We start from the raw sequence: 11989 nt of genomic DNA on the forward strand, positions 1-11989 counted from the left end.
AGTTGAATAGCTTTAACCTTATTACAAACACTTAAATATTTTGCGTTTTCCCAAGCCTCATCCCTTCATCCCAAGCCTCATTGCATATCTCCATAGCTAGCTCTTTTTCCCATGTCTCCTTTAAGGCAGTCAATTTAGTAACCCCTACTTCTTTTAATAAACTATAACAGGTCTTAATAGAACTTGTAATTTTTGGTTTAAATAATTGATTTTCACAATCAGAGACATTTTGGTTGCTGAGAATTGTTGTGTTCTTCAAAATGTAGTCCCTCACCTGTAAATACCGGAAAAAATCATGTCTGTGAACATTATATTTGGTAAATAACTGATCAAAGGACATCAAATTTGGCCCGTCCATTAAATCAGAAAGAACAGATATGCCTTTTGTTGCCCATACTTGAAAGCCAGAGTCATAAATCCCAGGTAAAAAAAGGGGATTATCACATAGTGGGGTGAAAAGAGATGTTAGGCTAGACCTGCCCTCAAGCTTTTGAATTACTTGCCAAGCTTTAACAGTAGATAAGGTGAGAGGATTACTACAACACAATTTTAATTTTTTAAGTTTGTTAAGAAATAGTAAGTTTTTCAGAGGGATGCCAGACATGGAGCTCTCTATGTCAAGCCAGAGAGAAACTGGTTTCTGTATCCAATCAGCAGCTACTCGCATATGAACACTAAGCTGGTATTCTTATATCTGGGAGGTCGAGACCGCCTTCTGTGGATGGAAGACAGAGTGTAGAAATTTTTAGACGAGGTTTTCTCCCTGCCCATATAAAAGAACTAAACCAGCTATTTAAAGTTTTAATGGTCTTATGTGTAAAAAGGACTGGAACCATCTGTATTGGATATAATAACCTGGGTAGGACATTCATTTTCAGAAGAGCAACGCGGCCGAGCCAAGATAACGGTAAGGTCTTCCATCTCTCCAGGTCCAATCTAACGTGCTCAAACAGGGGGGTGAAATTACTTTTATACATTCGATCAAAAGCAGGTGTGATCTTGATCCCTAAATACACAAAACCCTCTGGAGACCACTTAAAGGGGAAAGAAGAGAGAGTCTGGGGTTTTTGTTTCAATATGCCTAATGGCATAACTTCTGATTTGTTGAAATTGATTTTATAACCTGAAATGTCACTGAATTTATTGATGGTCTCAATGAGAGAGGGTATGGATGTTTCGGGCTGAGTCAATACCACCAGCACATCATCAGCATATAAGGTGATTTTATGCTGTCTTTGTCCAATGGTTAGGCCTCGTATGTCCTCCCGAGCTCTCACCGCTTCTGCGAATGGCTCCACTGCCAAGGCAAAGAGCAGGGGGGAGAGAGGGCAGCCCTGCCTAGTCCCTCTCAAAACATGGAAGTTGGAGGACCGCAACCCATTTGTAAGAACCGCTGAGCAGGGATTATTATACAAAAGCATAACCCATTTCACAAAATTCTCACTGAGGCCAAACTGACGTAATGTAGAAAACAGGTAGGGCCATTCAACACGGTCAAATGCCTTTTCGGCATCAAGTGAGACCACTAGACCAGGTAATGACTTTTGATTAAAGATCTGGATTGTGTTAAGCAACCGGCGCATGTTGTTATTTGAATTACGGCCTTTAATAAAGCCTGTTTGGTCTTCGTTAATTAAAAGAGGGAGTACACATTCCAGACGACGAAAGGAGTTTTAAATCTACATTCAACAGAGAGATTGGTCTATAAGAGGCACAGTCTTCTGGAGCTTTGCCTTTTTTCAGTATTAAAGATATATTTGCTTCCCTTAAAGAGACAGGTAATATACCCTTCTCAAAAGAGTCGTTATACATATTCAGTAACGGTTCAGCTAGCACTTCTCGAAACTCCACTTTGCCTGTTTGTAGCTCCTTAATGGCATCCAATAACTCCCTCCTTGATATGGGACAATCCAACTGTGACCTCTGTTCCTCAGTCAGCGTAGGAAGACTGAGGGAAGAGAAGAAATATCTATTAAATCTGGATCATTATGTAATTGAGGTTTGTAAAGGTTTTCATAGAACTTTTTAAAGATGTCATTAATCGCTGCAGAATCAAAAAACTGTTTTCCGTTTGAATCTGTGATTGAAGAAATAGACTGAGACTTAGACTTCTTTTTTGTTAAATGTGCTAAGTATTTTCCAGGTTTATTGCCATGTTCATATAAGCTTTGCCTTGCAAATCTAATTTTAATCTCTGCCTCCTTAGTCAGTGATGAACGAAGAGCAGTTATTTCCTTAAGTTTGTGTGTTGAGGGTTTTTTATTATAGTTTTCTTCAGCGAGCTTTAGTTTAGATTCTAACATTTTTTGCTGCTCAGTTTGTCTGTGCCTTTTATAACTTGTATAGGAAGTAATGAGACCTCTTGAATAGGCCTTTGAGGTCTCCCAAAGTAATGACAAATTATCTGTGGAGGGAATATTAATTGAATTCTTCTATAAAATAAGTTATGAATTTTTGATCATAAAAGATAGAGGAGTCAAGGTGCCAACGTTTGTTTTGAGGACACAGATTTCCAATTTTACAATTAATAAAGACTGCAGCATGGTCGAAAATCACTATGTTACCAATTGAACTGGACATTATTGATGATACTATACTGTTCGGGACAAAGAAGTAGTCTATTCTTGTATAGCACAAATGCACTTTGGAGAAGAATGTAAATTCTTTGTTTACCATATGTTGAGTTCTCCATACATCCACGTAGTCCAGCTCCTCACATAAAGCAATGAGAGTTTTGGCCTGGTGAAGAAGACCGAAACTGCCTTGAGGAGATTTATCCATAATTGGGTTTAAGTGGCAGTTAAAGTCTCCTCCAACAAATGAGTTCTTGATATTTAGATTCACTAGCTTTGTAAAAGCAGTGATCATGAAGTCTCCTGGGTGGCCAGGAGGGAAGTAAATATTCAAGATTGCAACTTCCTCCCCATATAAAACACCTCTCACTATGACATAGCGACCACCCTCATCCTTTATGCAGTCAGTTGGTTTAAATGGTAAATGCCTGCTAATTAAAATAGCTGAGCCTCTGCTCCTTGATGAGAACGAAGAGAAAAATACCTGTCCAACCCCCCCTGAGCTAATTTAAGATGTTCTATAGAATCCAGATGCGTCTCCTGTAATAAGGCTATGTGAATCTGTTCAAGACCTTTCTCCGCTTAATGGGCGTGTTAATGCCATTTACATTCCAAGAACACATATTTAAAGTTGACATAATAGTATTTCAAGAAAATAGGGTAGGATAAACACTGTATACATTTCCATTTATTGGTCGTAGCATGAAAATACAAAACAAAAAGAAAAAAAGAAACAAAAAAGAAAGAAAAGAAAAGCCGGATGAAAATATAACAAACAATCTAAAACAAAACAAATAGATCATGCCCAACAATGGCAAGAAAAACTAACACTGTCCTGCTCCGAACTGGAGAGGCTAAGTGTAAACTGTCACTTTAACAGGTGAGTTTCAGTCAGACGCTGCAGGTGAGCTTAGCAACACTGGGTTCGTAACTAGACAGGCGGAAAAACTCAAACATGACATGAAAACATTTATGTGGTTAAAGTCGTAACACTCAGCAGGCAGGTGGAGAAAATTATAACGTTAAATTAGTAATCTACTGCTGGTGGAAAATCAATCAATCAATCAATCAATCAATCAATCAATCAATCAATCAATCAATCAATCAATCAATCAATCAATCAATCAATCAATCAATCAATCAATCATCTCTTAATGGATCTGAATTTCCCTCCATTCCATCGTTCTGTCTGATGATAGAAAGTCTTAACTAATACGCAGCTTCATGGATTTCTTGTTAATAGTTACAGTTATTTCAGCATGTGTGTGTGTGTGTGTGTGTGTGTGTGTGTGTGTAGGTGTGTGTGTGTGTGTGTAGGTGTGTGTAGGTGTGTGTGTATGTATGTGTGTGTGTGTGTGTGTGTCTAGGTGTGTGTGTGTGTGTGTGTGTGTCTAGGTGTGTGTGTGTGTGTGTGTGTGTGTGTGTAGGTGTGTAGGTGTATGTGTGTGTGTGTGTGTGTGTGTGTGTGTGTGTGTGTGTGTGTGTGTAGGTGTGTGTAGGTGTGTGTGTGTGTGTGTAGGTGTGTGTGTGTGTGTTTGTGATGGGAATCTTTAGTTTCTATTTCTGCTGTTCTGTTTTTAATCTTTAACCAATAACTAGGTTTTAAATCAGCCTGTGGCTAAACAACCTTCATATAAAACATCATCCCTCGAATCGGACCGACCCGGTTCTGACCTTCTGCTGGCACATCTGAGAAACTGAACGTCAACCAGAGTCAGACCAGATCTGGGAATGATGGCCGAAAACGTTCTGGCTGCTTAATTTAATAACAACATAAAAATGAAGAACTGGGAGGTTTAAGGGCAGCAAGAGGTCAGAATCAGAATAAACTTTATCAATATTCCTCTTATTGGTATATTGGAACCTTAATTGATTAATTAGACATGTCAGTTCATCCCAGTTTTTCCTGCTGGAGCCGAAACACCAGCAGCTCAGAGAAACTCTCATCATCAAACCAACCAGCAAATAATCCTGATCAGATGCTTTGAAGATATTAATGAAAGTTCAAAGGTCAAAAGGTCAACCAGCCCCACCTTTACTGAATCAAAATGGCCTTTAAACTTTGATTTATTTCTTCAAAGCCAAAGCAGAACAAATCGAGTCGAGTTGATTGACACCAAGTTAGTCTGATTTGAAGAAGGGGGCTGGATGACCTTTCATGACCCCTGGAAACATTTCCTAATGTCTTTAAAATGATGTCAACACAGAAGAAACACTTTGCTGCACGTAGCAGTACCCCGCCTCCATCTTGCTGCTGTGTGATGCAAAGTGCAGCTCTGTGCCCAGCACTGATCCTCCATCAGTCTCTCATCACATCAGTCCCTTTGAAAACCCAGATCTGTCTTGGTCCAGTCTTGATGTTTCAGCTGTGCGTCTGGTTCAGTGGGGTCAGAGTTCAGCCTTCCTTTCCTTGGCAGGTCTCTGAACTTCTTGTACTTCTGGATCTCCATCAGGTTGCAGTTCTAGAATCTGACGGCTCTGGAAGATAATGGATTCCTGGTAGCTTCACGTTTGATTCTTCTCTAATCTTTGGCAGTTCATTTATGTCTTTTTTTCTTAACATGTTTCTTGTGACCCAAAACGTTTGATGGTTCTGTGATCATGACCCGGTTTCAACAGTGCTAATTTCCTCTGAAAGACTTTTTACCATTTTGGACTTTTCAGAGTCCCTTAAATCTGTTTTAGGCCCATTTGACCTGATAATAATCATCACACCATGATGCAGAGTGTTGATCTCCCTCACTATACAAACACACATCAGCTGATATGTTTATGTTCAATAAGCGTTTAAGTTTATACAGCTTGGAGTTGGAAAATGTGCATAAAATAAAGATATGGTCAAAAGTAAAAATGGCCTATTAAAGTAAATATAAAGTCTAAAATGACACAATTTCAGAGAACATTGTTTTCAACATGTTCAGCTTTAGTTTATAAAGAACGAATGTTTATTTTCCTCTAGTTCTGATCTTCTTGCTGAGCTGCTCTACAGATCCAGGTTGGTGAACTTTGTTACATTAAGATTATTTTAAACATTTAAAGATGTCATTTGAGAATTTAATGAAAAATATTGATTTGGATCATTAATGAATATGATTTTTTTCAGCTTTAACTGATATAATAATTGAATCTCTTCAGTCTCTCCAGCTGCTCTGACTGTGAGTCCCAGCAGATCTCAGTTCTTTGAAGGAGAATCAGTGACTCTGATCTGTGAGGGTGAAAACAGCTCTGATGGAGGAACTGTGAGGAGAAACACAACCAGAGGAACCAGGAAGGGATGTGGAGATGGATGGGGGAAATCAGTTGGTTCTGCCTGTAGCATCACCTTGTTCCCATCAGACTCTGGCCTGTACTAGTGTGAGTCCACATCTGGATCCTCCAGCAGCAGCAGCAGCATCCAGCTCTCTGTCTCTGGTAAGATCAGACTGTGGAGTTAGTGTTGCTGTGTGGAAATGGATGAAATGCTGTAGTTTGTCTCTGTGTTGAGGTGGATCAGTGATCCTGCAGAGTCCTGTCCTCCCTGTGATGGAGGGAGATGACGTCACTCTGAGCTGCAGAGCAAAGAGTCCAGCCCACAACCTCCCAGCTGCTTTCTATAAAGATGGCTCCTTCATTGGTGATGGACCATCAGGTCACATGACCCTCCTCCATGTCTCCAGATCTGATGAAGGCCTCTATAAGTGCAGCATCAGCGGTCAGGGAGAGTCTCCATCCAGCAGGATCTCTGTGGAAGGTCAGAGGATGAAAATATTAACTTTGGTTTTCATTGAAAAAATGGGCAATTATTTAATAAATAAAACTTTATTTTAGAGAAACCATCAACTGCTCCTGATCCTCCAACCACTTCTGGTTCTCCAATCGCTTCTTTGCCTCCATCATCATCTTCATCTTCCTCCCAGTTTATTCTCTACCTCCTTGTGTTTCTATCATGTGTGATTCTTGTGGTTTTCCTGCTGATTCTGGTTTTCCTGGTGAAACGACGCGTTCAGAGAAAACCTGAAGGTGAGACAAACATTTATTTATCCATTTTCTGTTATTTTAATAAAGTTTAACATCTATAATCTGAAATAGTTTCATCTAAAAGAGAATTACATAATTCTTTTATCAACATTGTTTTCTTTAGATAATCTAGAAGTTGGAGAGGACAACATTACTTACAGTAACATCCAAACTTCACATCATCGACGACAGAAAATCAAATCAAATGAAGGTAAAATTATGTTTCTGTTCTTTGTTTTATTGCAGAATTAAAGTTAAATAAGTTTCATCACTTTGACGTCTTTATCTGTGTTCAGAAACAGGTTTTAATAGAAGACAGTTCATCAAACGTTGACAACTCAGCATTAATTCACTGATATTAGTGACATGGAGGAATAAACAGTTTGTGTTTGTTTAGGAATAAAAACATTTCAGTAAAGTGACTCAGAAATGTCCTCTGTTGAAATGTTGCAGCTTTTTATAAAACATTTTCCAAATTTGTTTTATTGTTTTTAGGCATCAATGACTCATCATCCAACCAACAACGTGACATTTAAACCAATATTATTGATGCAATAGTGATCATATTGCTGCTCAGTTCTTATGTTAGATATTGATTTTATTCTCATTAAATGATCTAGTTAGATAATTATAACCTCTGTTGGTTTATATTCTGGTAAATGTTGGTCCGTTTCTCATTTTCTGTTCTGCAGTTTGAGGTTTTTCTGCTAAATGACTTTAATAAACTCTGCGGTCGTTCAGGTTCCTGTTTCTGTTTAAACTAAAAATGGACTAAAAGTTCTGCAAACGTTCAGAATAAAAAACTTCCTCTAATGTTTCAGGACAGACAGACGATGAAACATCACAGATTGAAAATGTTTCTGATGGGAAACATGATGAAAAGTTTCATCCCGTCAGACTGCAGATCAAACCTTGATGATCAACAGGAAGTTTTTATAAATGTTCTAAAGGTTTTTATGTTTGGACCTCAGTGGTTCTGATCCAGCTGCTCTCATTCAGCTCAGTGTTTGATTCTCTGGAACCATAAAACCTTTTGGATCAGGAGAATATTGAGTAACATGGAAGGAAATGATATTTTCATTTAGTAACTATTTCTAGATGATTAAAATCTATTTATTGATCAGTTTCTCTGATTCACCTCAACATGTGGAACAAACTGAATTATTATCAGATTTTATCACAGATAAACTGTCAGAAAGAGAAAAAAGCTCAGGAAGCTGAAACGTCTCGGTGCATCGATGCTTTACAAGCTGTTAGCGTTAGCATAACCCAATGCTTGGTTCTGATTGGCTGAAACCCAAAGAACAGAGATCAGGAGATATTAGTTTCTGCAGCAGAGCATCGAAGATTTAAAGGTTATATTAACACATTTTAGGGTTAATTTGGTGTTTTAACTATTAAAACAGAAAAGTTTGGTTTCTACCAGGATTTTAATTTAGAGAAGGATAAAATAACAAAGATCAATAATCAGAAACATTTAGCAGCTTCATTCCTTTTCTAACTGATCTGATCTGATGAGAAGTGAAACCTTGAACTGACCAGCAGCTCAGACTGGTTTTATCTCTGTGGTCTTACTGGTTTCTGACTCAGAGTTTTATTTTTTCTTTGTGGTGAAAAGTTTCATCTCTAAATGCTTCAGAGTTTGAGGTCTGCTGCTTGGTGTCAGATTAATTTCCATGACATGTTTAGTGACTCAATGTTGGGTTAAAACTGAAAACTTCCTGCTGTTCATCAAGTTTCTTCTTAATGGTGATGCAGTGTTTTAATTTAACGTCTTTGGTGCAGAGATGAATATTTGTTTTATTTTGTTAGTTCTGGACAGGAAGTCAGAAACTCTCAGTTCATGACAGTAAAATCTACTTCCTGGTTTTAAACTCTGATAAAAACTCAGTTCTGCTCTGAACCAAAGTGTTTTTCTCAGAAAACAGTTTCTGTGTAAATGAATGAATGTCAACCAGGTCACATGATCATCATGACCATCTGGAGCTTGAGGAGATCAATACAGTTACCAATAAATCAAAAGGTTCAGTAATGATGCATAAACTGTCAGGAGCCTCAGAGTCTCTGGATCATCTGGAGGGTTCAGAACCAGACTGGACCTCCTCCATGTTTTCATCCTCAGCCTGAAGAACCAAACCTGTTTTGGTCTGAGGAGCTGAGAGGCTCTGACGGGTCAGAGAAACGAGCCGGCAGGCGGTGAGGGTTACAGTCTGGACTTTAACTAGACCATGAAATGAATGGATAAAAGCCTTAAATCAGGAGGGATGTCAGCTCCTCTGACCGTTAATGTTTACTGCAGAGTTTAACCAAGAATCATCAGCAGATTTCTGCTGGAAAAGGTTCAGATGAGAGAAATTAAATCATTAACAACCATCATAACTTCTAGTTTTAACTCAAAACCTTCGGCTTTGACATATTTTCTAAATTATAAACAGTTTTGAAAAACCTACATTGTTTTTTAAGTAAAACTTAAACTCTGTTAAGAGTCAAAATCAAACATTTTTAATATTTTGAAATGTTTGCAGATCAGAACAAATTAACAAAAATAAACTGTAATTATTTTATTAATATTAATGTTCCATGAGTTTTACTGATGGAGCTCAGGAGGAGCAGCTGGATGTAAAGTCCAGTTAAATTATTATTATTTAACTGGATTTATTTAATCCTAAATATTAAACAATAATAATGAATAATCCTAATCTCATGTTCATTAGTATTTATTTCTGTTTTTTCAGATGTTTTTACAGTTGCAGTTTTTTCGGAGGGACTTCAGTTCAGGACGGTGAGTCCAGATGGACACACCTGGTTTCCTGTTGCTATGACGACGGTCACCTGTTCAGATGTTAAAGATTTTTATCTGCACTGAAAAATGATCATTTATTATGTTTAGATTGATAAATGAATATATTTGTATCAAATACAGAAGTTTAACTAAATAAATCATGTTTCTGTTTCTCCTCTAAGGATGATTTGATTACAAGTTTTTATTATATTTTATTTTATTTACAGAATCTCCACAAGACTCAGTAATATTCTGAGATCATCCACCGGACCAGAACCAGAGATCCGCTCTGACCGGACCAGAACCAGAGATCCGCTCTGACCGGACCAGAACCAGAGATCCGCTCTAACCGGACCAGAACCAGAGATCCGCTCTGACCGGACCAGAACCAGAGGTTGAATGACTCCAGATTTCAGTTGAGTTTTTTCTGTAGCAACAAATGTTGTCTAAGAGATTTTACAAAAAAATAAAAAATAAAAATATTTAATCTCAGTCACTCAAACAGTTTGATTGATCCTGGTTATCAACCAGTACCGGGTCGCAGTGGCGCAACTGCACATTATTCAGGTGGATGCGAAAACATAAATCGCCTCCCCCCAGGCGACGCTGCGTGAAGTGTAAAAATCGCTACGTTTACCTCGTTATGTGCGAGAGGTGAAGGAGCGAGAGGCGCTGAACTGGATGGGAAAACGCGTCGCCCCCTCCAGACGGGGTTTTGGCGCCCCCTCCGGTGATGCGCCCCTATGCGTTGCATGCGCTGCATACCCACTTTTTGCGCCTCTGCCGGGTCGGGTCGGGTCAGGTCGGGTCAGTCGGGCCAAGTCGGGTCGGGTCAGGTCGACCCAGAGGTCATCTCTTCATGACCTTTCATCCACCAGAACCGGAGCTGCAGATCCAGATGTTCTGATTGGACCTGATGTTCTGAGCCTCCAGAGGTGAAACCAGCTGGTCCTCCAGGCAGCAGGAGGTTCATCATCCGCCATGTTGGCTCTGACGTCACAGCAGCCATCTTGTTTCACCGTGGCGGCCATTTTGTTTTGTTGTTTCAGTCCGGACCTGTTCATATTTACATAAATAAATCCTGATCATAAATCCAGTATAAAGCTTTAGTTTGTTGCCAGCTGTTTATTTAAAAATGACTCGTTTTTATCATTATTGTAACTTTATAACGTCTGTTTTTCATGTTTTTATATAATTATAAAGTCGACATTAATCAGATCAAACTGCAGGTTTTCATATCAGAAAACTGATGATGCTGGACAACAATCAGAGACTGAAGCTGTTATTTGGTCCTGAATTATTAAATAATTCCTCAAAAATACATTTTAATAAAAATATAAAAATAATGAAGAACTGTGTGAATATTTGACCAATAGAAATATCAGCTTTCATGCTGATGTTTCACTTTATATGAGAGGAATTTTTATAACAAGTTAAATAAACCAAAAATCAAAGTTTATTTTTCTCCACAGAACTTTTATTGTTTCTGTTTCTTTTCTTTGTGTCTGTGACCTTTGAACTCTTTGAACCTTCAGGATTAATTGATGCTGATGAGTTATGAGTTATTTTCCTGAAAAATGTAAAATGAATTAAAGTGGAAACTAAAGGCCTTTACTGAACAGGTTTGTGTTTTTATAACCTACAGAAGTTTTTATATGAAGATTTAAACAATGAATCTGGTTTAATTTTGACTTTTCATCTTTTATTCAGTTTATCTGGTTTCATAAAGAATAAAGTCTTTAATTAGCTGTATGCAGATGGATCCTAATATAAATATATTAATGTTTAATAAAGCATGTGGAGCTTTTAATATTTTCATTTAAATAAAACCATTTTAAATATAAAGGCCATTTGTTCAGTTCTTCATGGACAGATTGGTTAAAACCACATTGGATCAGATGTTAATGTTTCCTAATTCTTTCTTTACTTCCTGTTTTCTCAGCAGAATCATCACCTTTAATTATGATCAAGAACAATTTAACTTCCTCCATTAATCTGTGCTCTACCGCCACCTGCTGGTTTGGCCTGTTTACTGCAGAGCGCCGCCATGTTTGGATGAACTCACCATGATCCTCATCAGCGTATGGAGGAGAGGAGAGAAAGATCAGATGGAGTTTAGTTCATGAGGAACTGATTCAGCTGAACTGCTTCTAGGAAATGATTTTATATGTGAATAAAAAGTAAGAACAGTTAAAAACATAAACCACATGATGAGGAAGAGGAGCCTCAGCCTGGTTTTCTTCCTCCATCTTGTCAGGTTTCCTCTGAGTTGAACTTTGACCTGATTGACTCAAACCCTCCGACCGGATCAGTCAGTCAGTTTCTCTCTGTGGAGGAGAAACAGGAAATGATGAAGGTTTCAGAGAATCAGGTTTATTCACCAAGTTTGACACAAAAACAATCTGACTTTAGTCTTTGAATATTTAAAAAGAATATAAATATGATTTTAGAGAAAAGAAACTCTTTTCTTTCCTATAAATATTTACAATGCAGTTTTTACAGGAAGATGATGTTTATTACTGTAAATATTCATGTTATCAGTCTATAAACATAATAACTGTTATGAGTTCATCACAGAAACTGGAGGAAAGAAACTGAATCTGACTGGATTAAAAACAAACTTATTTTCTAGTTTTAT

At 37.9% G+C, this 11989-nt stretch overlaps 1 long non-coding RNA gene and 1 pseudogene across 2 annotated transcripts in view; both read left to right on the forward strand.

The window, feature by feature from the left end:
• Window positions 1-11989, forward strand: part of LOC106910384 (uncharacterized) — a 65945-nt pseudogene that overhangs the window by 11605 nt on the left and 42351 nt on the right. The window contains exons 3-5 of the transcript XR_015766000.1: window positions 5533-5568; window positions 5709-5984; window positions 6058-6303. The product of XR_015766000.1 is annotated as an uncharacterized LOC106910384 (transcript). The remainder of the gene's footprint in view (window positions 1-5532; window positions 5569-5708; window positions 5985-6057; window positions 6304-11989) is intronic.
• Window positions 6385-11196, forward strand: LOC106912254 (uncharacterized). Its single transcript, XR_015766106.1, has 4 exons — window positions 6385-6572; window positions 6694-6780; window positions 9305-9351; window positions 9579-11196. It is a non-coding gene; the product is annotated as an uncharacterized LOC106912254 (long non-coding RNA).

This window comes from Poecilia mexicana, unplaced genomic scaffold (assembly GCF_051168715.1).
Source record: "Poecilia mexicana isolate PSO_F unplaced genomic scaffold, ASM5116871v1 scaffold_18, whole genome shotgun sequence".
Lineage (NCBI taxonomy): Eukaryota > Metazoa > Chordata > Actinopteri > Cyprinodontiformes > Poeciliidae > Poecilia > Poecilia mexicana.